The 20,648-nt window shown below is 49.1% G+C and overlaps 1 protein-coding gene across 2 annotated transcripts in view; it reads right to left on the reverse strand.

Moving 5' to 3' along the window:
* Positions 1-20,648, reverse strand: part of AFAP1 (actin filament associated protein 1) — a 135,371-nt gene that overhangs the window by 80,617 nt on the left and 34,106 nt on the right. The gene's annotated exons all lie outside the window — the stretch shown is intronic.

Consider the following 20,648-nt stretch of genomic DNA (forward strand, 5'->3'; position numbering starts at 1 on the left):
TTTTCTCATCCATTCACTCATTCAGCAAACATCCTTTGTCAGAGGCACAAGTCATGCATCTCGACTGAGGAAAACATGATAAAAATGATTCACACAAACACCTACCAAAGCGTTACAATGGTCCATTATGCCATGTCCGCTTTACCATATAAAAAAGAAAATCACTGCTGTCCAAAAATCACGGGCTGCTAAAAGCAAAGCTCCCACCTCACAGTATCAAAGACCAGACGAGGGCCACAGAGTGCACTGCCCAACTTGGGTTCTGATGGTGCCCCACTGAGCACTCTGTGCAGACCTCTCCCAAGGCTGGGATTTTGACTTAACCGTCTGAGACAGGTGTGCCCAGCCCACACGCTTCTCCTTGGAGAACAGCACCCAACAAGACCCTGCACATCATCTCCCGCACGGTGGCTAGAACGCACTGGACCAGCCTAACCCAAGCAGCCAGTCAGATTCTCCTTCCTGTCTATTCTGCCAGGGAACCAAGAAATGCCAGTCAAGTCAGGATCTGTGGAGCAGTGCGAGCACGCATATGCCAAGCTGAGCGCAAGATGAGCACCACCCCAGGAGGGAGAGATGCCGCAGTCAGCCTCGGAAGTCAGCGTGCCCAGGACCAGAAACCCGTGAGAGGAAGAGTCAGATGACATGCTGACTGGACTCCTGAGACTTTCCAGCCCCACTTTTAGTTACCTAGGAAACTGAGAGGCACTTGAGTTTCATTAAGATACTTGTCTCCTTCTAGTAAATTTTCATTTCATCTTTTTATTAAGCGAATATGTAGTTTCTGTTGACCTGATACTGCCACCAAAAGACACTCAGAACCAGCCGTAGCACCTCAGGATGCAAACCATCTCTACATCAGAGAGCCAGGATGGTTACAAAGTCCCTGGGTTGGGGGACTCCAAGGACTGGATAAGCCGTCTTCACGCCGGGCAGTTCCTTCAATACTTGCCCTCTGCCCCGCCTTCCAAGCAGACACCCCCAACTTGCTCCTCCTCACCAGAGCCTTCCGACACCACCCATCTTTACCAGCTGTATTAGTAACTGGATACTTGAGAGCTCAAGATTTATTTGGGTTTTGTGGTGTCAGTCAGCCAACTGTCTGAGAGCAGGTTTCAGCTTTGCTCATCTCCGACTCCCTCCTGCAAGCCACCAGCACAATCGGCACAAGAAAGCATGCAAAGATCCTGGACAGAGAACTGGCATTTCCTGAGAGATGAAGCCAGAATTAAAGACAGGCAGTTAGTGCAGAATAGGTGATCAGGTTGAATCGAGAAAATGGAGGCGGATCTGAGTCTGGAAAGTTGGAAACTGGTCTGGGAGACTGGAATGTTCACGTCTCCAGAGTCCTTGGATACCACCCCTCCCAAAAAAGGTTGTTCATGAAGCACCCCCTGAGCAGACAGCTACTAATCCACGCCCTCCCTTCCAGCTCACCAGCTCACCCCCTGGCCTCCCACTGACATCTCCCAGTCACTAAGAAGCATGGGGGACATGAACAAGACAGGGGAGAAGAGAACAGGAGAACAAAGGAAGCTTTAGATATATAAAAGGGACAGGACGCCCTTGTCCCACGGAATCTGCCTTCGGGTCCCCTTATTCCACCAGAAGAAGTCCATTTCACTGTCCTTCCACAAAGCTTCTTACTTTCTACTCTGTGCTTGCCTCGGCGTGCTTCTCTGGCGTTGAGGAAGCAGGATTCGTCGAGGTGACTGAAAACCCGGGTAGTCAGAGCCGTGGTGTGAGCCTCTGTGCAATCCACCAGGAGGACACCAGTGCTGCCCGGCTCAGAGTGGGCATACATGCAGCTGGAGTCAGGGTCACAGGCGCTTCAGAGCACAGCACTTCAGAGGGGCGCCATGGCAACATCTGCAGGCTGCAGAGGTTTGGCAGAGGCCGGGAGTGCCAAGCAGTCCCCACCTCCGGGAGCATCCCGGCCAACAAGGGGCAAGGCGGATGACAGCAGTGACCCCTAGGCACACGGGAGAAGGCTGTCCCAGAGCACATCTGCGCTGACCTCCCCTGAACGCCAGACTCCTGGCTGATGGGGCTGTCCCCCAGGTGTAGGCGGTCGCTGGTAACGGGCAGTGGAATGCAAGGCTTCTCTTTAAGTTACTTTCAAAGTTTTCTTTAAGGCAAACAAATAATTGAATGACTCGTAGAGAAACAACAGGTAACCAGGTGGAAACAAGGGAGGCAGCCGAGAGATCCAGGGAGAGGGATGATCGGGGGCTCAGTCCCGCAGGGCCTGCTGGGGTCACTGTGCAGTGAGGACTTACGGCCACAGGCTCTCAATGCATCTCAGAGAAGAAGCTTCTTGAGTAGCGCAGGCGCACTACGGCGAGTTCTGTGCGGACGCTGACGCACATCAGCATGGACTGACTTGCAGATCAAGCCCCCTGAATGGGATGGCCACTGGGACAGCTCCACAGAGGACCCACAAGGGCCAGAAACTCCACCACCCAACATGAAGGGGAGCAGAGCCCTGGCTTGGTGAAGACGGACACGGCGGCCTGAAGCAGCAGCAGACTCGGGAGCAGCGCTGTTCCCTCTGTCATCCTTGCTGGAGGCGACCGGCTCCCCCTCTTGAGAGTGCTCCTTGCTTGAGCCTCACTTTCCTCCCACTTATAATAAAGCTCTCCCACGTGGCTTTTTGTGTCCGACTTCAACCTTTCTTCTGTTGGGACACAGGACTGAGACTTGGAGCTTCAGCTGCCCAATCTCCTGTGAAGGGAACTGGCTCACGACCAGGAGGGCAGTCATGGCCCAAGAGGCACAGCGCAACCCAGGGAATGCCATGCTTGCTGAGTGCTACTCCCTGCCTCGGCTGCGAGACATGCAGTATTTCGCCATTTACAGATGGATAAATTGAGGCTGAGAAAGATTCCACCCTTTTAAGTTCCCTCGGTCAAAGTCAAGAGCCTGAACGAGGACTAGAACGGAGCGTGCTTGGTTTCACCACCACGGCTTCCTGGCCATGACAGCGACTCTCCAAGTGTCACTCACAGTGGACAAGGACACTAACTCTGCCAAGACAGCATTTGAATACCCATCTCCACAACAGGGACGGGCATCGGCACAGCGACACCCCGCCTCACGCCTCTGTTGCCTGAACCCCTCCAACGTCAGGAACCAGTCGTCAGTTGGAAGGAGAGCTGTGCGTGACCCATCCAAGTCCCCCACTTCACCAGTGGGAAACGGGCTGGGGGCTGAGGCTGCTGAGGCACCTGCCAGAGGGCTCTGCCTGCAGAACAGCAGCTAGTTAGGTTCTCGTAGTAGAATGCTTACTTGATCCTTACAATTTTATTACAGATGGCAGAAAGGACCTTAGGAAAGGGGAGCAACTGGTCCGAGGCAGCAGGCTCAGAATAGGCAGATCTGCACGGGAGCCCTCTCTGGTCCAACACCCCAGTCCGACACCTGCCACCCTATGCTACACTCAGACTGGGGTCAGGAGCACAGAGTAACTGACTTCCAGGAAAAGTACCTTCCCCAAAGCCCACACCGAACAGAAGATCTGCCCCTGAACTCTGCCAAGGCACAGGGAAGCCACCCACCAGAGGTTCTGGATGTGCTCCGTGCATCTGAGCAGCGAGCCCTTCTCCCCTAGCCAGAGCCCCCTCAGTCTCCCAAACTGACTAGTGTCCTCCACAGTCCCAAACAAGAAGAGAACAAGTGAAAGCCAGAGAAGAAAAGAAAAAGGCCAGCACACCTGCCATGCAATCAGCCCCTTCACCATTCAGAGCCAATCTGTGGCTCAGGCTAGGCAGCAAATTCATTTATTTCAACAAAATGAATGAATCACAATTCAAAGAACTCAAAACCCACTTTAAAGAAGTGTTACTTATGTACATTAATGACCACACCACAGACTTGAAAACCAGAAGGGACCCTGGAGTCTGTACCCTATTTCACAGGTGCAGGGGCTGAGGCAGAACCAGGCCCCAGGCCCCAGCATGAGCCAGGGTTCCCTGCTTCGTCCAGCACTGTGCTCCTCCCACACCTCCAGCAAGAGCCAGGACACCACATCAGTCTTTGGAACATGGAAAAACCCTAGCTACCCTACAAACACGAGGGAAAAGCCCACCATCCTGACTCTGAGAAGACGCGACTGAGTGCCAGGTTTACGTCACGCACGCTGCCCCGGTGACAGGCTCTCGGGTGCCGATGGATCCACACATCAAGTGCCCTGTGCAACCAGGAGGGCTGCTGGTGCCTTTTAACTGGCTGCGTTTTCCCTCAGGCTCCTTCCCAGACAGCTCTTCCTTCACACTCCAGACCTCGGGCATCTACTGTCTAGTCCAGTGTCTGCCTCCCCCTCACCTATGGCCTCTGCGCTCCCTGCACTGTCCACCTGCCTGTCCCGGCTGGCGCTCCCCTGCCAGGCACCACGGGCCTTCTCATCTGGGAGCCTCTGGCACCAACCCCACCAGTCACTGAACCAGGCTCACCTGCCTGGCTCCTCACCGCACCCTGACTCCAGCCAGCGCTCTGGAGAACAGCCCGCTGGTCTCTGATCTTGTCCTGAGCCCTCCTTCCTGGGATCCCCTCTGCCCTGCTGGTCCTCCAGCCCTCTTCACCTCCCGGGCTCCCTAGGAAGCCCAGGCCTCCAGGGCACGGGGCCTGCATTCACACCCCAGCCCTGGGGCTTCCTAGCTGTGTGACCACGAGTAAACAAGCCAACTCCCCCAAATTATCTCCCCCTTAAAACAGGCCGGTTGTTAAGAATCTCAGCCCTGTAATAAGGGCTCAATGAGCTCCTATGCATACGGAGACAAGCACTTTGTCAGTGGTACCTATTATCTGTCATTAGCATGTTTTCGTCTTAGCAAACTCACTGTAAGACCTGGGATCCCAGAGTGCGCCAAGGGCAGAACCCACGTCTCCCTGCCTTCTGAGCCCACGGAGCCCCACGGCCTCCACAGCAGGGCAGGGCAGGGCAGGGAAGACTGCTCTACGCAACCCTTTGCAAATACATTTTTTTCTTTTTTTTTTAAAAGATGTTTATTTTATTTATTTATTTTTACGTGGTGCTGAGGATTGAACCCATATGTGCGAGGCGAGGGAGCTACAACCCTAGTCCTTGAAAGGAGGTAAAACAGGTCATTTCATAGAAAAATTCACCAAATTGTTTTAGAACATTTACAAAGATCAGTTTTCACATAGGAAGTAGAAAAAGTTACCAAGGAATTGCCCTATGAAAAAGAACCAAATCCAGACAGTTTTACAGGGAGATTCTGCAAAACCCAAACACCAAGGCCACTATAGAAACTGCTTCAGAGGATAGAGACAATAAAAAATTTCTGAAGTCTTTCTCTTTTTGAAGAAAATATAAAAACGATGCCTTAACCTGAAGGCAATAACATGAAAAAGAAAATCAAAAACCAACCTCACTTATAAATACAATGCAAAAATTCTAAACAAACACTACGAATGGAAACCTACAAAATATATCCTATAGTAGCATGACCTCGTGAGCAAATGGGATTCACTGCAGGGGCGTCAGGAGGCCCGACACTGGTGAGCCTACTTACAGAGTCCACCAAAGCAACACATGCAATCAGGGATCATGCAATTCCCTCCACGGACCACGCAAACCCCTTTGACAAAATCCAATGCCTTCCAATATTCTTCAAAGGTAAGACTGGCACTGACGAGATACTTCCCAGCTTGATCAAATATGTATACAAACATTAACATTTAAAAAAGAGAGAGAGAGAGAAACAGGACATGTTCATGAGGAAACACCTCAGGGGGTCCCAGGAAGGAGACCAAGGGGAGGAGGCCTACTTTCTCCTCACCTCCAACACCACCTTGCCGGAACGGCCTGAGTGCACCTACCAGACACGCCAGGGCCTGGAATTACTTTTCTGAATTTCTCAGCTCAAGAAATATGTGTATAGACTTCAACAATTAAGCACACCTAATCAAAAAATCCAAAATCTGAAACTCAGAAGGTATGGATGTTGGAGCATTTTGAATTTTCTATTTTCAGACTGGGGTGCTCCGTTTATATTAGCTAATGACATTAGAAAAGAAGACAGTTAGGACCTCAAAAAGAAAAATAAAAAATAAAATCATTTGCAGCTAATGTTAAAGTATACCTGGGGAATCAAGAAAATCAATAACAAAACCAAAAAAGATAACGAAAATTTTCAAAAAGTAGCAGAAAATGTGAAAACTATAGTAGTCCATGTCCACAATCTATCAAACAGACAGCTTGAAGGAATAATGGGAGATCCTATTTATAAAGCAATAAAAAGCCTTTGGGTGGGAAACATAAAGCCAAAGAGATGTCAGTTCTCCCCAAGTTAACAAATGCAGTCAATGCAATTCCAATAAATATACCAGCAAGTTCTGCTTCGTTTTGCTTTATTTCTGGAACTAAACAAATTGATTCTGAGGTTCATATGGGAATAGGAACCAGGGAAGCCTAAGGGCAGTGAAGTGGACCCAGTCCTCAGTCCCTTGGAGTGACCTCAAGTTCTCCCATAACAACAGCATGGCACTGGTGTGCACTCCAGTGGGGCTGGCAGAAGGGAAGACAAAGCCCAGAAATGGACCCAAGCGCGTGTGGAGACGCAGTGTGTGAAAAAAAACAGTGCCTCAAAAATCAATGAAAACGACGTCAGCTTCATAGTGGGGGCTAGTAGCCCCAAAGGGTAGCCACTTAGGAAAAAGATAAAATCCCATCAAGAGATGAACAGATAAAGAAAACGTGATACATATACACAAAGGAGTTCCATCATGTCATTTGCAGGAAAATGGACAGAACTGGAGACCATAAGTTTTCAGCGAAATAAGTCAGACCCAGAGAGAAAAGCATGCTGTTTTCTCTTATCTGTGGAAGGCGGAGGGGAAACAATGGATGCCCTGAAGATAGCGGGAGACCATCAGAGTGGAGGGAGGAGTAGATCCACATGCAGGATCCAGGTGATTCTTACGTATGTGGGATTACAGTGATATGAAACCCGCCATTCTGTGTAACTGAGATGCACCAATAAGAAGTCCCCACTGCTGTCCTCCATGCCCGTGCCATAATTCATGATTTAAACACTACTGCTAATACATAACTCTTACTGTGAAAAGAGATAAAATTGAATACATAACTTACATAATGTGCTGGGGAAAAAAACAAAGATACCTGAGAATCTCAACATAAACCATGAAACCACACAGTCCTGGAAGAAATGGGAGATGAATTCTTCCACAATCTGAGCGTGAGGAAAGATGGCTTGGCTCAGTCACACGCGAGGAGAAGCGGATCACCCTCCCACAGAACAGGAAGAGGAGGTCTGCGGCCCACCAGGCACTCCAACACCCACCTGGGCCTGCCCTGCCTCCAGTAGGGGTGAGGCCCTGAGCTACCTGCTTGTCAGAGGTCTTCCTCCCGCGAGCTGCAACTTCCAAGGACTCTCCCAGCCCGTCAGAACCTTAGCTCACGAGCCCTGGGTAGTTTCCAAGGTTCACCTCTTTGCACTCCTGCTGGGCCGCACCCTGGCGGATCTGAACCTCTGTCATCCCATCCTGCTGGCCTGCCCACAGCCCCGCACATGCTGCAGTCTGCCTGTGTGGGCCCTGCTCGTCCCCAGCACATGCCGCAACCACCTCTTCTCCCTGGCTCTCCATGGCAACAGGAGTCACAACCACCTCTGGTCTGCCCTCAGTCGGATTCCCATGGTGCACTGTGCTGAGGGCCCATGTCTAGCTCTTCACCGGGCAGAGGCAGACAGGGATCCCCGCCTGGCATGCCATATATGTGTGGCGAATTAATTCACTTCCGTGTGGCTAGTTCTCCATAACACAAAATCCCTGAGGTTTGTCTTAAAGAGAAGACCGCAGAAAGGACAGATTGTCCTTTCACAGTAACTCTGTCTTCCGTGACACTCTTAGAACATGCATGTGAAGAAGATCGACTCCGCAAGTTCCTTTTCTCAAGCAGCTGGCCACCACCCGTCCAGGACCTTCCTGATGAACAGCTCAGGCATGTGCTCGTGGGGCACAGAACCATGTGAGCTAGGTGGCCCAGGCCCAAGTCAGCGCTGCATATTTTCCCTTATAGGGTTACAGTCCAGGCTCCCCCGCAGGCACCTCCAAATATTTCCACAGGCCTCTGCAGATAATCTACGGTTAACATTTTTTTCAGCACTAGGGATCTGCAGATAATCTAAATGCTTAAAGGTTGATCAAGAAATCTCAGAAATGCAACCTAGCTTTAGATGCTGTCTGGGTGGGAAGCTCCCCCTAGGGCTGCGAAGAGGTTCTTTTAAAATGGAGATACCACTGCCTGAAAGATCAGAGAACTCTGAGTACAGGTCACTCTACTTTTCTGGCTTCTAGTTCTCTAATCTGTGAAGTGGGGATAAAAGGGGCTATCTGCCTGGCAGCCTGCAGAGAAGACCCCAGGCTGAGCCAAGAGCCTGGGGCTCCATGCCCATCAGCATGAAGGGAACCGCACCTGAAGAGAGCAGGCACCATCCACTCGCCAGGAGGTCCCAGCATGGAGGGAAGCTGACCTTCCAAGATCCACCAGCATCCCAAGGGAAGGGAGAGTCCTAGGATGAAAGGGAGAAAGAACTCCAGTGATAAAGTACTGTCTTCTTTGGATTTATTGAGCATGCGGGGAGTTTGGGCTGTACAGGACATCTCCAGGAAAAATTCCAGGCCCAAGGACAGGGAAGAAAAGTGGAAAGCACAGGCCCTTCCCATGTCTGAGTCATACTGTAAAAATCTGTGACAGGCCCTATTTTAATTTCTAAAAGGTTAGATCTGATAGTTCTTTTGTCCCCTACCTGTAGGGATTTAATACCTGGTAAAAAGCTATAAAATCCTTGTTTCCTGTCTGTTTTGGGTGTATCTGTGCACAACTGAGTATTGTATATTGTGTCTACATATGTGCCTATGTCTATATCATTTACATGGTACCAAACTAAGCATATAGATAAATAAGCACAAAGGAAGGAAGGAAGGGAGACAGGAAAGAAAAAGCTAGCTGAATGGATCCAAATGCCTGTTCACGTGAAACTGGTTACATAGATAGGAGTAAAGATGTCAAAGAGTACTAACCCACAATTTTTCTAGGTAGCCTGCAATCAAAAAAGCATGATTTCTATATCCTTTGCTTTTAAGATTTTCCTTTGGCAGGAATAACTAAGGATGTAAACAAGTTATAGAATGTCTAAGTAAGTTGTAAAAGGTTTCTGGAAAGTAGATCTCAAAATTCATGTATATAATTAAGTTGGCTAAATCAGCAGGTCAGTTAAAGTTAGTTAAGGGATTCTTCCCCCTAAGGTTAACCTTTAATATGCTCATTATGTTTAGAAACAACAAGGACTTCTTCTTAAAGCATTGATCTGCTCTTATCTATCAAGACAATTTCTTGTGCCCGTTAAGTTTTATTACTTAGAGAAATTAAGTCTAATATGGATTAGGGTTTGTACCTATTTTAAAGTCTTAAATGATTACATAGTAACTAGTTAAATAAACAACTGTTATGTATACATCTAAGAACTGTTTGAGCCTTGTCTAAGTTTTTTTATTGCTGTTGTTGTTTTTTGTTTGTTTTTTGTGGTGCAAGGGATTGAACCCAGGGCCTTGTGCTTGTAAGGCAAGCACTCTACCAACAGAGCTACATCCCCAGCCCTTGTCTAAGTTTTAATGTAAAAGTTAAACTTAGCTAATAAGGACATCTGTGTAATTGTGACCCAACCATTCATCACTGGCTTCTCTGTACGTCAGACATATTCATGTTCTTGAAACGTACAAGCCTTTACACGTGTAAAGCGTAGGGGAGCATTTCTCCAAGTTGGTGTTCTCCGAACTAAAATCGTACCAGCAGTCTCCTTTAGATTCATATAGAAATGACCAATTTGGTTGGTATTTATGTCATTTAATGTTTTACAACTGAATAAAGGTAAGCTGCTATTATCAAGAAGTTTCACACATATTTGTGTTACACTTTACATTGGGATGGGAATTTAGATATATTATTGGAAGGTAATAAGGAGAGTTTAAGTTAAGAGCTCTCTTAGCCTTTCTGTTGATTAATCTTTCAGATGTAATGTTGTATTATGTTAGCTGATATTCAGATAGATTCAGGAAATAATATGAGAGAACTCTGTACAATGATATTTTAGAAAGAGACAAAGATCAACCTTAGAAATAAAGCACTTTACCTAAAATTTGTCAAGATACCAACCTCACCTGAGATAAGACTCTGCCTTTCACCCTACTCCATGTTAGGATGGCTCCAAAGTAGTCCAGAATTAAGCATATTTAAAGTTATGTTCAAAAGATAGATTTCTGTTATAAGGATTACTATGATCTTGAAATAAACAAGGAATATAATGCATAACTAAAAGGTTTGAGATTGTATAAATTATGTTTCTTGGTTCATAGCTATCATACAAACTGAATATGTATTGCTCTTGTTAATTTCACTTTTGTATTTTCCTTGCAAAACTTTATAACTATTGCCTGTTAATGTTTTGCAGAAGTACTGCTTCTAATAGGACAACCTGAATTAATGTGAGACAAGAAGCCATCACCTACAGGACAGAGAGGGTATAAAGCTGACTTCCAGTATTAATACTGACCCCAATTAAATGGAAGGGGTAACCATAAAATTATAGACATTGAAGTTAAAACCTAGTATTACTACTTTAAAACTGGTGAAACCTGCCTGCTGGATGTTTAAAACCAAAACATGGAGACCAAAGTCAAGGAAGTAAAAGAGCTAAGGGGGAAAAAAAAAAAAAAAAAGAAAACAGTCAATATTCCGGCCCTTGCCCTCTGAGGTCAGCCAAAACTCAGGGAACAATAGGAATTCTCTAAGGGCCTTGCAACTCCAGAGTCATCTGACATCCCAATCAGGGGATCAAGAGGACCCTAGAGAACAGTAAGCCAACCAGTGCACATTCTGCAAGAGAGTCATTAGAGAGGGAAAGGTCCCTGATTTTTCTAATGGAAGTCACATGTGGTCAGCGAGACTCTGACCCTTCCTAGCAGACAGCACAACTGAGAGGAAAAGCCGGGAATCTTCTCACAGGTTCCTAAGAGTGATCCCTGACAAACCTCAGCCGACTCTTAATAGTAGATAGAAAAAAAGGTCAATTTTGACCAACATGGTCTTAAACACCTGGCAGAAGAGTATAACCAAAGCACAGTTGTACACAAACATTCAAAAGATAAGACAATGACTCTTTTACCCGAGATGTCAGTCCTCCCAAAAGTAAGAAAAACTGGGAGGTGATAACAGAGGAAGGGTCTTCTTACAGTTTGCTCTGAGTCAATTAGAGACCTATCTGTGCTTTGTGTGTGTGTGTGTGTGTGTGTGTGTGGTATGATTATTATGAGCTGCTGCTCAGACTCCCCTTCTAGAGGGGAGTTTGCAATTCATCACTTCCAGCCTGGTAGCTTGATTTTAATCAAGACCTAGAAAGAAGATGTCTTAGTCAGCTTTTTGCTGCTGTGAATAAAGGATCCAACAGGAACAACGATAGAGAAGGAGGGTTTATTTAGGGCTCATGGATTCAGAGGTCTCAGCCACAGAAGGCCCACTGCACTCCTCAGGGCTCAAGGTGAGGCTGAACATCATGGCAGGAGAGTTTGGTGGTGGGAAGCAGCTCACAATATAGTGATTAGGAAGCAGAGAGATTCCCCTCTCCAGAAAAAAATACACACCTCAAAACCACACCCCAGTTCCCACCTCCTCCAGCCACACCCACCACTTCAGTTACCACTCAGTTAACCCCATCAGGGGATTAAATCGCTGATTGGATCGAGACTCTTACCACCCAATCACTTCTCCTCTGAACCTTCTTGCGTTCTCACACATGAGCTCCTGGGGGACACCCACCTCCACCCCATGATGGAAGACAAGCTACAACGAGCTGGAGAGGACCTATCAAGTGCTCCTCATTGCCAGGATGGCTGTCCGATCTGCTGTAAAGGGGAGGACTCGTGACCATGGCAATTTCCCCCTCAATAGATTAGCATGTCTAGGAGGGATGGTAATGTCAAAGGGTTCAAAGACACAGATGAAAATGAGATCGAGGGTATAAAAAGAAGAGGGGGACTTGGGAGAAACAGAAGGTCCAGTGGTCCATATGGTGTTTAGCTTTAACTGGGATGTGAGATCCAGTCGCAGCCATTTTAACCACAGCCCATCCCTTTACCTGCCTCAATATTAAACCAGTCGGTTCTGTAGACTGCAGCCCTGAGCTCCTCCTATCAGAGCAAGGGCAGCACTGATCAGGGAAGAATCAGGGGCTGCCCGCCCTGGGCACTGCTCGCCAGGCCTGGTAGCACCCCTGCTGCAGAGGCAAAGTCTGCCTTGCCGAGCTGCTTCCCACCCAGCCTGTGTTTGGTTCCTTGCTGCACCTGGTATTTCTAATACTATACACATCTTGCTTTTAAAGGAAGCTCAGCCCTACCTCATACTGCATACAAAAACTACTACAGTATCAAGATTAACTTGAACTAGATAACAGGACTACCTGTAAAAGACATAACTTTATTTCTTTCCATATTTTTATTGGTGTATTATGAATACACAATAGTGAAATTCATTGTTATGTATTCGACATGCGCATGATATAACAATACACTTTGGTGACTATCATTCCCCAGTACTTCCCCTTTCCCTCCCTCCTTCCTCCCCTGGTCCCTTTCCTCTACTCTAGTGACAACCCCCACGCACATCTTTCTTTTCCTTTTTCCTCTCTGGTTTCCACATATAAGAGAAAACATACGACCCTTGACTTTCTGAGTGTGGCTTATTTCAAAAGGCTACACCTTTAAAACTGACTTTGCAGCAAAGATTTCTTTAAATAAGACATAAAAAACACAGAACTAGAAAAGAAAAACTTTATAAATTGAACTTCATGGAAATTTAAAATGTTTGCCCTTCAAAAGATAGTTTTTTAAAAATGAAACAAGAAACCAGAGATTGGGAGAAGATACATATCCAATAAAAGACCTGCATTCAGAACTTATTTTTTAAAAATCTTATACCTACTAACGCTAAGATAATTCAATTTTTTAATTGGGCAAAAAATCTATAAGCAGACGCTTTACCAAAAAAGATGTGTAAGTGACAAGTAAGACATGAAAAGATGCTCATCACCATCTGTTATCTGGGAAACGCACGTGAAAGCCACAGTGAGATGCCACCACAGCCCAAGGAAGTGGCTAAAGTCCAAAAAGGCCCATGCGTCCTGTGGGCTGGGGCGGAGAAGCGGTGCGGCAGGAACGAAGCACGCAGGCCGCAGGAGCTGCCCTCCACTGGGGCCCTCACCCTGCCTCCTCCACAGGACGGTCTCTCTCCCAGGACCCAGGAAGGAGGGCACTGCTTGCTGGGGGCGGCAGGGGCAGCGGGGGAGGGGGAGGAAATCTCCCGTCTACCTAAGTGACACGTAGGCTCGGCGCAGCATCAGACACGGCGCACCTGGGGTGCTGACGCCCCAGAGGGAGGTCAGCAAAGCCAAGGAGAGCTTCCTGGAGGGACAGGAAGAAGAGGCCGAGAGGAACCAGAGCTTCCCTAAGACAGAACCCAGCCGCAGCCTGCAGTCCTGCTGCGCGTGAGCATTCCCAGCAGCTCTGCACAGAAGTGAAATGCTAGACAACCCGACCCAGCAAGCAAGTGGGAAACAGGTGGAGGAGCAGAAGACGCTGTGCGTCTGCACACGGGGGCGTGTGTCACGAGGGCCCCCAGGCCCCAGGCCAGGCTCCTGCCAGAGCATCCTCGCTCCCGAATTCCGAGGCCCATGTTGGATCTATGACAGGTCAGGTCGCACAAAAGACTAAGAAAAGAAAGAGCCCTCCTGGTTTACCAGGGGACACGCGCAGACAGAGGACGTCAGGGCAGCCATCTGTGCGTTCAAACGCCCAGCAGTCCTGCTTGGCCTGCTGGCCCACCTGTCATTCCACCTCACTACCTAGAGAGCCTCTTCCACGCGTAGAACCTTCCTCGCCTGCGACACTGTCGCGGGGTCACCACTCAGAGCTGTGGGAGAAAGGAAGGCTGGGCCACTTGCCCTCCTCCTCCAGCTTCGGCCCCACTTCCTCTCTGAGGGCCTCTGTCCTTGAGAAGGCTCCCTCGTCCAAAGGGCCAACAGCGCAAGCAGCCCCATGTCCCAGAGAACAGACACACCACGGGTGGTCAGCGTGCACACCAGGTGTGTCCAGTCCACGAAGGAGGGAGCTCCTGACACGCGAAGCAACGCGGGGAGCCTTCGAGACCCACTCTGCGTGACGTGATCCTTCCGGCTCATCGCCTCCCATGGTCCCCTCGCAGCTGCCCGTGGCGAGCCAGTCACTACCCCATGTTTCCACGGCACTCCTGTATTTCTTGCCTAGGACCTTAGCCTGGTCTCCCAGGAAGACCCTTGTCCTTGCCCCTCATCTGCCCTGTGGATCAAAATTCCTCTGGCACAGCCAGATGCTACCTGCTCTGAGAGCCTTCTCAGAGGGATCCTGGCACTGAGCACCCGTCTGCTACCAGGACCCTGAAAGACAGGCTGACTTGCCAGTTTCTTTATAAAACAGGAATCTTCTAACGACAATGAAGAACACTGAGAGAGGGAAAAAAAGAGTGCCATTTCTTTTATGTTTTTATTTGTATTTTTAATGTTTGGACTGGGGATTGAAGTCAGGGGTGCTTCACCACTGAGCCACATCCCCAGCCCTTTTTATCTTTGATTTTGAGAAACGGCCTTACCAAGTTGCTCAGGGCCTCCCTGATGTGCCCAGACTGGCTTGAGCTTGCAATCCTCCTGCCTCAGCCTCCCAAGCCACTGGGATCACAGGCGTGCACCACCACGCCTGGCATGGCATCATTTCAGACAGTATTAAAATATGAATACATAAGGATACGTCTCACAAAGCATGCGACAGGAAGGCCTCCACACTGACTGCAACGAGACGTCAGGAAAGCTCTGTGAAGATCTCCATCAAAGGAGAAGGCTGGCACCAGCGGACTCGGGAGTCCACACTGCTGAAAGTGACTCTCTCCAGATTCATCTAAAGACTCAGTGCAGCACCAACCAAGGCCCAGAAGTTTATCTGTCTTTGAAAGAAGAAAAAAAGAGAAAGCCAGTTCCACAATAGACATGAATGAAAATAACCAGAGTAGCCGAACCATGCTGAGGACCTTTGGAGGACTTATGCCAGGCTGACCCCAAGGCTGCAGCAGTCAGTGTGGGGTGGCACTGGTGTTCAGGTGGACCAGTGGGACAGGGTCAAGTCAGGGAACAACCTCACTTAAGTGACAAGCTGATTTTTGTCAAGGACGCTAAGGCAATTCAGTGGAAGTGGACAGTCTCTGAACAGACAGTGCAGAACATGTGAACTTCAACTGGGAAATGACCTTCACCCCTCAAATCATACCATACAGAACATGGACAGAGATCCGAATATGAAACTGAAAACATCTAGGAGAAAACACTTGTGTGTTTAGGGTAGGCAAGGTTTCCAAGGACAACAAAAGTACTAACATAAAAATAATCATACACTGAACTTTTGGGAAGAAATCACTGAGAAATGAGAAGAAAATATTTGTACTACATGTATCGAACAAATCATTTACACCAATACATTGAACGCTAAGAACACACAAAGAAAAACTCAAAAAAAAAAAAAAAAAACAGGCAAAGGAGTGTTATAGACATCTCACCGAAAAAAGATGAATGGCCCATCAGAATATAAGATGCTGTGTCACGAGTCACTAGGCGGAGGCACATTAAAATGACTGTGATGCTCTGAACCACCCGCATGGTGACCTCAAGTCAAGCGGCTGAGAGCTACCAGGCCTGGCAGGACAGGTACAGGGGAACCTCCCTGCACTTTCCTGGTGGGAGGGCCCAGGACAAAGGCCGTGAGTGGATGAGGCAAGGGATTTCTGTTTTCATGTACTGGGCTCTGCGGGCCAAAGCAGCACATCATAGTAGAAGAACAAGAGTCAGAAAAACCCAGCAGTCAAGGTGAAGTGAGATTAAGGGCAGCAGGCTGGTTGTGTCGGGTGGACAGCATTTTAAGACAACGTGCTGGTACACCCCAGCAAAATACTTAGGAAGCAGAGTCCGGCCAGCTGCGGTTCACAGTGCTGTTCACAAGGGAGAGCCAGGATTCCAGCCACCAGTCCAACACAGTATGGCCTGCTCATTACCTCTGGCCGCCCTTCAGGATGGGGCTTCTATTCAAGGGCCGGAAGACAACCCTGAGCAAGGGAAAGCACAGCAAAGCACAGGCGCATCAAAATAAATGAAGCTTGTACAGGCAAACAGCCCAAGTGGCTGGAAAGGACAGGAGCAATCCAAACTCCAACTGTCCTCGCCTGAAACTTACAAGATCCTGACATACAAGTCGGCTCTGTTCTCCACAGGGAGCATCACACAGCCCTGCACAACCCCCGCCCACAGCTGGGCCAGGCCAGGGTGGGGAGGGAAGGCAAGGCTGCCTGACGCCCCGCCCACTCTGTGCCTTTTGTCCCCTGAGCAGTGGACCTGTACAGAGGCAGCCAGGCTGTCACACCACCACCCCGCTGCCTTCCCTCTCAATGCCGAGGCTTAGAGCCCCAGGGACTCCGACACCCACTCCGTGCTACGTTTTTATGGCTGCAGAGAGAGATGGAAGGATGTTCAAGGGCATTAGACAGATGATGGCCCAGGAAAGACTAAAATCCAAGGCTGGCTGCCCAAAAGGGGTTCTCTCTGAGGTCCCTAGCTCTGAATCACTGCAGGGCTCGGGCGGAGTCAAAGTGCAGGCACAGCTGTCTTGGCACCTCCTCTAGGCAGAGGCATGTCACCTACAGAGCCACTTAGGCTTGGTGACAATGAGCCAGACACCAGGTGTTGGAGTCCACCTCCAGCTCGGCAGCTGCCAGAGGGGCAGGCTGCAGGACCACTGGGACAACAGGCTTTGCACAAGAGGGAGCAGAGACTGAGAGAGCTGCTGAGACCTCTGCACGCCCCACAAACTGCAGGGAGAAGGGGGACACGGGGCTCAGAGATGGCGATCATGCCAGATCCAGGTGGCCCTCCAGGCTCCAGCTGCAAGGCCCCACATTTCCAACAGCTGAGAGAACCGTTGCTTCCTCTTCACCGCCATCTTTCCCACTCCCAACTTGATTACATGAATCTCTGGTCATTATTTCATTAAACTAACAGCCTGCCCAAATTAAGTCATTAGAGCTGTAACTTTGGGTGGGGAAGAAAAGGTGGAGGCAGCAGCTTTTCCCAGGAGAGCACACATTCCCGTTGCACGAACCCCATCATCTGAAGTCCCCCAAACTACTTCCTAGACTGTTCCCTGGCCCCAGCCAGCTGGGGCGAAGCTGCACCCCCAAGTGGGATGTGGACACCTCCTCCTTAGTAGGCACAGGCAGAGACTGTGGGTCAAAGCCCACAGCCAGAAAACAGCAGTACAAGTCACCCACAGCGCTGTCACCACCGTGTGTCAGATACTCCTGTGATAAACAAGGAAACTAAGGCACCAAGGGACAAGGGGTGTGTCAGTCACTCCACAGGGGTGGCAGGAACCACCTGGTTTAGTCTAGTGTCTTCTCACTGGTCTAAACTCGGCACTGCCAGCAGTAGCAGATGACAACACCTCTTTCCATCAGGCGCTGGAAACTGTCTGGGAAGACTGGCCGCTGCCCTCGCAGCTCCAGGGCTGCACTGTCACACAGGGTAGGTGAGGAAGCCAGCAGCAGAGGGCTGTTAGAAATGCTTCCTCTCCGCCCTTCAGAACTCCCTAAAACTCCCTTCAGACTCCCTAAAAAAGCACTTTCTAAGCCGTCTTGGGGACACAATGGCCCAGAGGGCTTTTACCACAAAGACTCTGACCCTGAGTTCTGGGCTGGGGCCTAAGAGTTTGCATCTCCAAAAGTACCAGGTGACACAGGTGCTGTTGGTCCTTGGGTCACCCTGGAGAACCAGGTCCTAAAGCTGTCTTGATACACCAAGGAAAGCGTGTCTCCACCTGTGGATGTGACCAGCAACAACACTGACCCGCTGCCCTCGTCACGCACCTCCCCCTCAGCCTCAGGGAGCCCCAGGCCTCCACGGAGACTGCATTCCAACTGCCAGGAAGTGACCAAGTGGAGCCACTGTGCCCCAGCGCTGCACTTGGCCTCTGGCTGACACTCCACCCTCAGCTTCCACACGCCCTGAAATGCAGGGCCAGGCAGGGACTGTGCAGGCTCAACCCTGAGCCCTCCACCTGCAGCAGGGACCACAGTCTAACTGTGGTCAACACCTGTTTTTGTAAATGAGGTCTTGAGGGCACACAGTCCCTGGAGCTTGTTCACTTATCACCTCCAGTGGCAACTGTCAGCTCGGAATCTGGGCGACTATGAGGGAGAGCGGAGCAACTGAGATAGAGGGCAGCGCCACACGGCGACCAATCACAGGGCAGGAAACTCCTCTGACCCTGATGAAGCTTGCTTCAGCCGCTCTCTGTCCGATTTTATTGGGCCACTAGCCGTGCCCCTGAGCTCATGTTTGGTGCCGAAACCCAGGAGGGTTTTCGGGCTTCCCCCATCGGGGCTGAGGTTCACCCCTCCCTCAGAAGAACCGGGAGATTCCGCTCCATCCCATTTCCCTTTATTGGGCATCAGACAGGGTAAGTCCCCTGGGTTTTCCCATTTGCCTTCCCAATCTTCACCCTCCGATCCACACGGGGTCTGTCTACTGCGTGCACCACAGACGCCCCCCACCCATTCCGTTTGGACTCTGGTCACTGTGGAGATGCCCTGGCCTCCAGTTAGCCCCCCGTTTATTCCGTTCCAGACCCCCGAAAGTCAAGACATTTTGGCTTTTGGCCCATCTGCCATTTTTCCAGTGTACACAAATTAAAATTAGGACGCCTTTTTCTGCTTCTGTACATCTATCTGGGTAAAGTTGGATGGCTAATGGGAAATAATGGTAGCTCATTGGACCCCCAAACTCCTTTGGACTGTCTCCACCATAATTTTACTAAACTGGGACTCCCCCAAAACTTAAGCCATAAGCAGCAAGTTTTTACTCGACTGTGGCCAAGCCTCAGTATGGTTTAGATCTCAAGATGGCTACCAAAGGGCACTCACGACCATTTGCAAGCTTTTCTTTTTGGAATTTGGCGCTCGCCCCGCCCTTTCATCTACCTGTTCCACCACCCAAGTTCTCCTCTCCAGGGACTGGTCTCAAACCCTGCCCCCTCCATGCTCTGGCCAGAATTCCCTTCCTCTTCCTGTCCTCCTCCTGCACACCCACCCCCTCCTCCTGCGGAGGCAGCTCCTCTTCCTCATCCTCCTCAGAGCTCTCCCACCTCCCCTCCTCCTCTAGAACATCCCTCCTCCCCTGTTAGCACTCGCACATGCACACGACCTCATCAGACCCTCCCACTGCCTAACCCAGAGGTGGCTGGTGCAGAGGGCATCGTGCAAATCCAGGTTCCATTCTCAGTCCAGGACCTTTCCCAGATTGAGAACCATTTAGGGTCTTTCTCTGCTGACTCCTCTGCTTATATTAAGGAATTTAGATATCTTTCCCAGACTTATGATCTCATTTAGCATGTCTTTCTTCTGTTCTTACCCCAGACTAACGATTAACTAATGTTGCCTGATTAATATTTTGCAGAAGTACTGCTTCAACAGCAAACACCATAAATTAACTTGAAATAGTAAGGCATCACCAACAGGACAGACAATGTAGACCCCAATTAGATAAAAAGGGGTGACTATCTGTAGTCATAGACATTGAAATTAATGCCCAGTACTCTTACTTTATGACTGGTAAGACTAACTTGCTGGATGTTTAAGATCAAACTTAGAAATTGAGATTAAATACAGAGGCCAAGAAAAGCCAGTACTTGGCTCTTGCCCTGAAAGTCAGCCTGAATCCAGGGAACAAGAGAACTTCTATAAGGAGCTTTGCAACTCTGGGCCACACGACCTCCCGATCAGGGAGATTGATGAGATCATTAGAGGATGAAAAGCCAATCAGTGCACCTGCTGCAAGGAGGGTCATTGGAAAAAGGAGACATCCCTGATGCTTCCAAAGGAAGCCACCTCATTGAGGAGACCCTGCCTAACAGACAGCACTATGGAGCTAAGAAGCTGCTCTTAAGTTCCCTACTAGTGACCCCTATGGGAACTCAGCAGACTCTTAACAGACAGGAACAGGTCAATTTGACCAGCTTGGTCTTAAACACCTAGCAAAACAGTTAAAACCAAAATACAGCCATTCTTGGGCATTTAAAAGAAACAATAGTTAAATGCAACCTAAGATGTACACTTCTGTTAACCCCCCTAGAATAAAGACTGAAAGCTACAAGAGAGAGATTCTTAGGCAGATGTACCTGCTAACTATCAAGAGAAACTGCCAGAATCAGGAGTTTTTAGTCAGTTTAAGGCCTACAGATCTTCCTAAGTTACATAGGTAGGCTTAATCTATGCTTGCTAGTCACAGATCTCTACTAAACAGGTTATACCAACAGGAGGACTTGGTTATGCAGTCACTGCCAACCAAAAGCTAGAACAGCAACTCCAGAAGGCAGTAGAGGCATCTGCTGCCCCCCCCCCCGACATCCCTGCAAAGATGAATAACATTTATTGCTCAAATTTCCTTGCAGAACTATTGAGCACTAGATCTGACGGTAGATAAAGGGGG

The sequence above is a fragment of the Sciurus vulgaris genome, assembly GCF_902686455.1.
Source record: "Sciurus vulgaris genome assembly, chromosome: 9".
Taxonomy (NCBI): domain Eukaryota; kingdom Metazoa; phylum Chordata; class Mammalia; order Rodentia; family Sciuridae; genus Sciurus; species Sciurus vulgaris.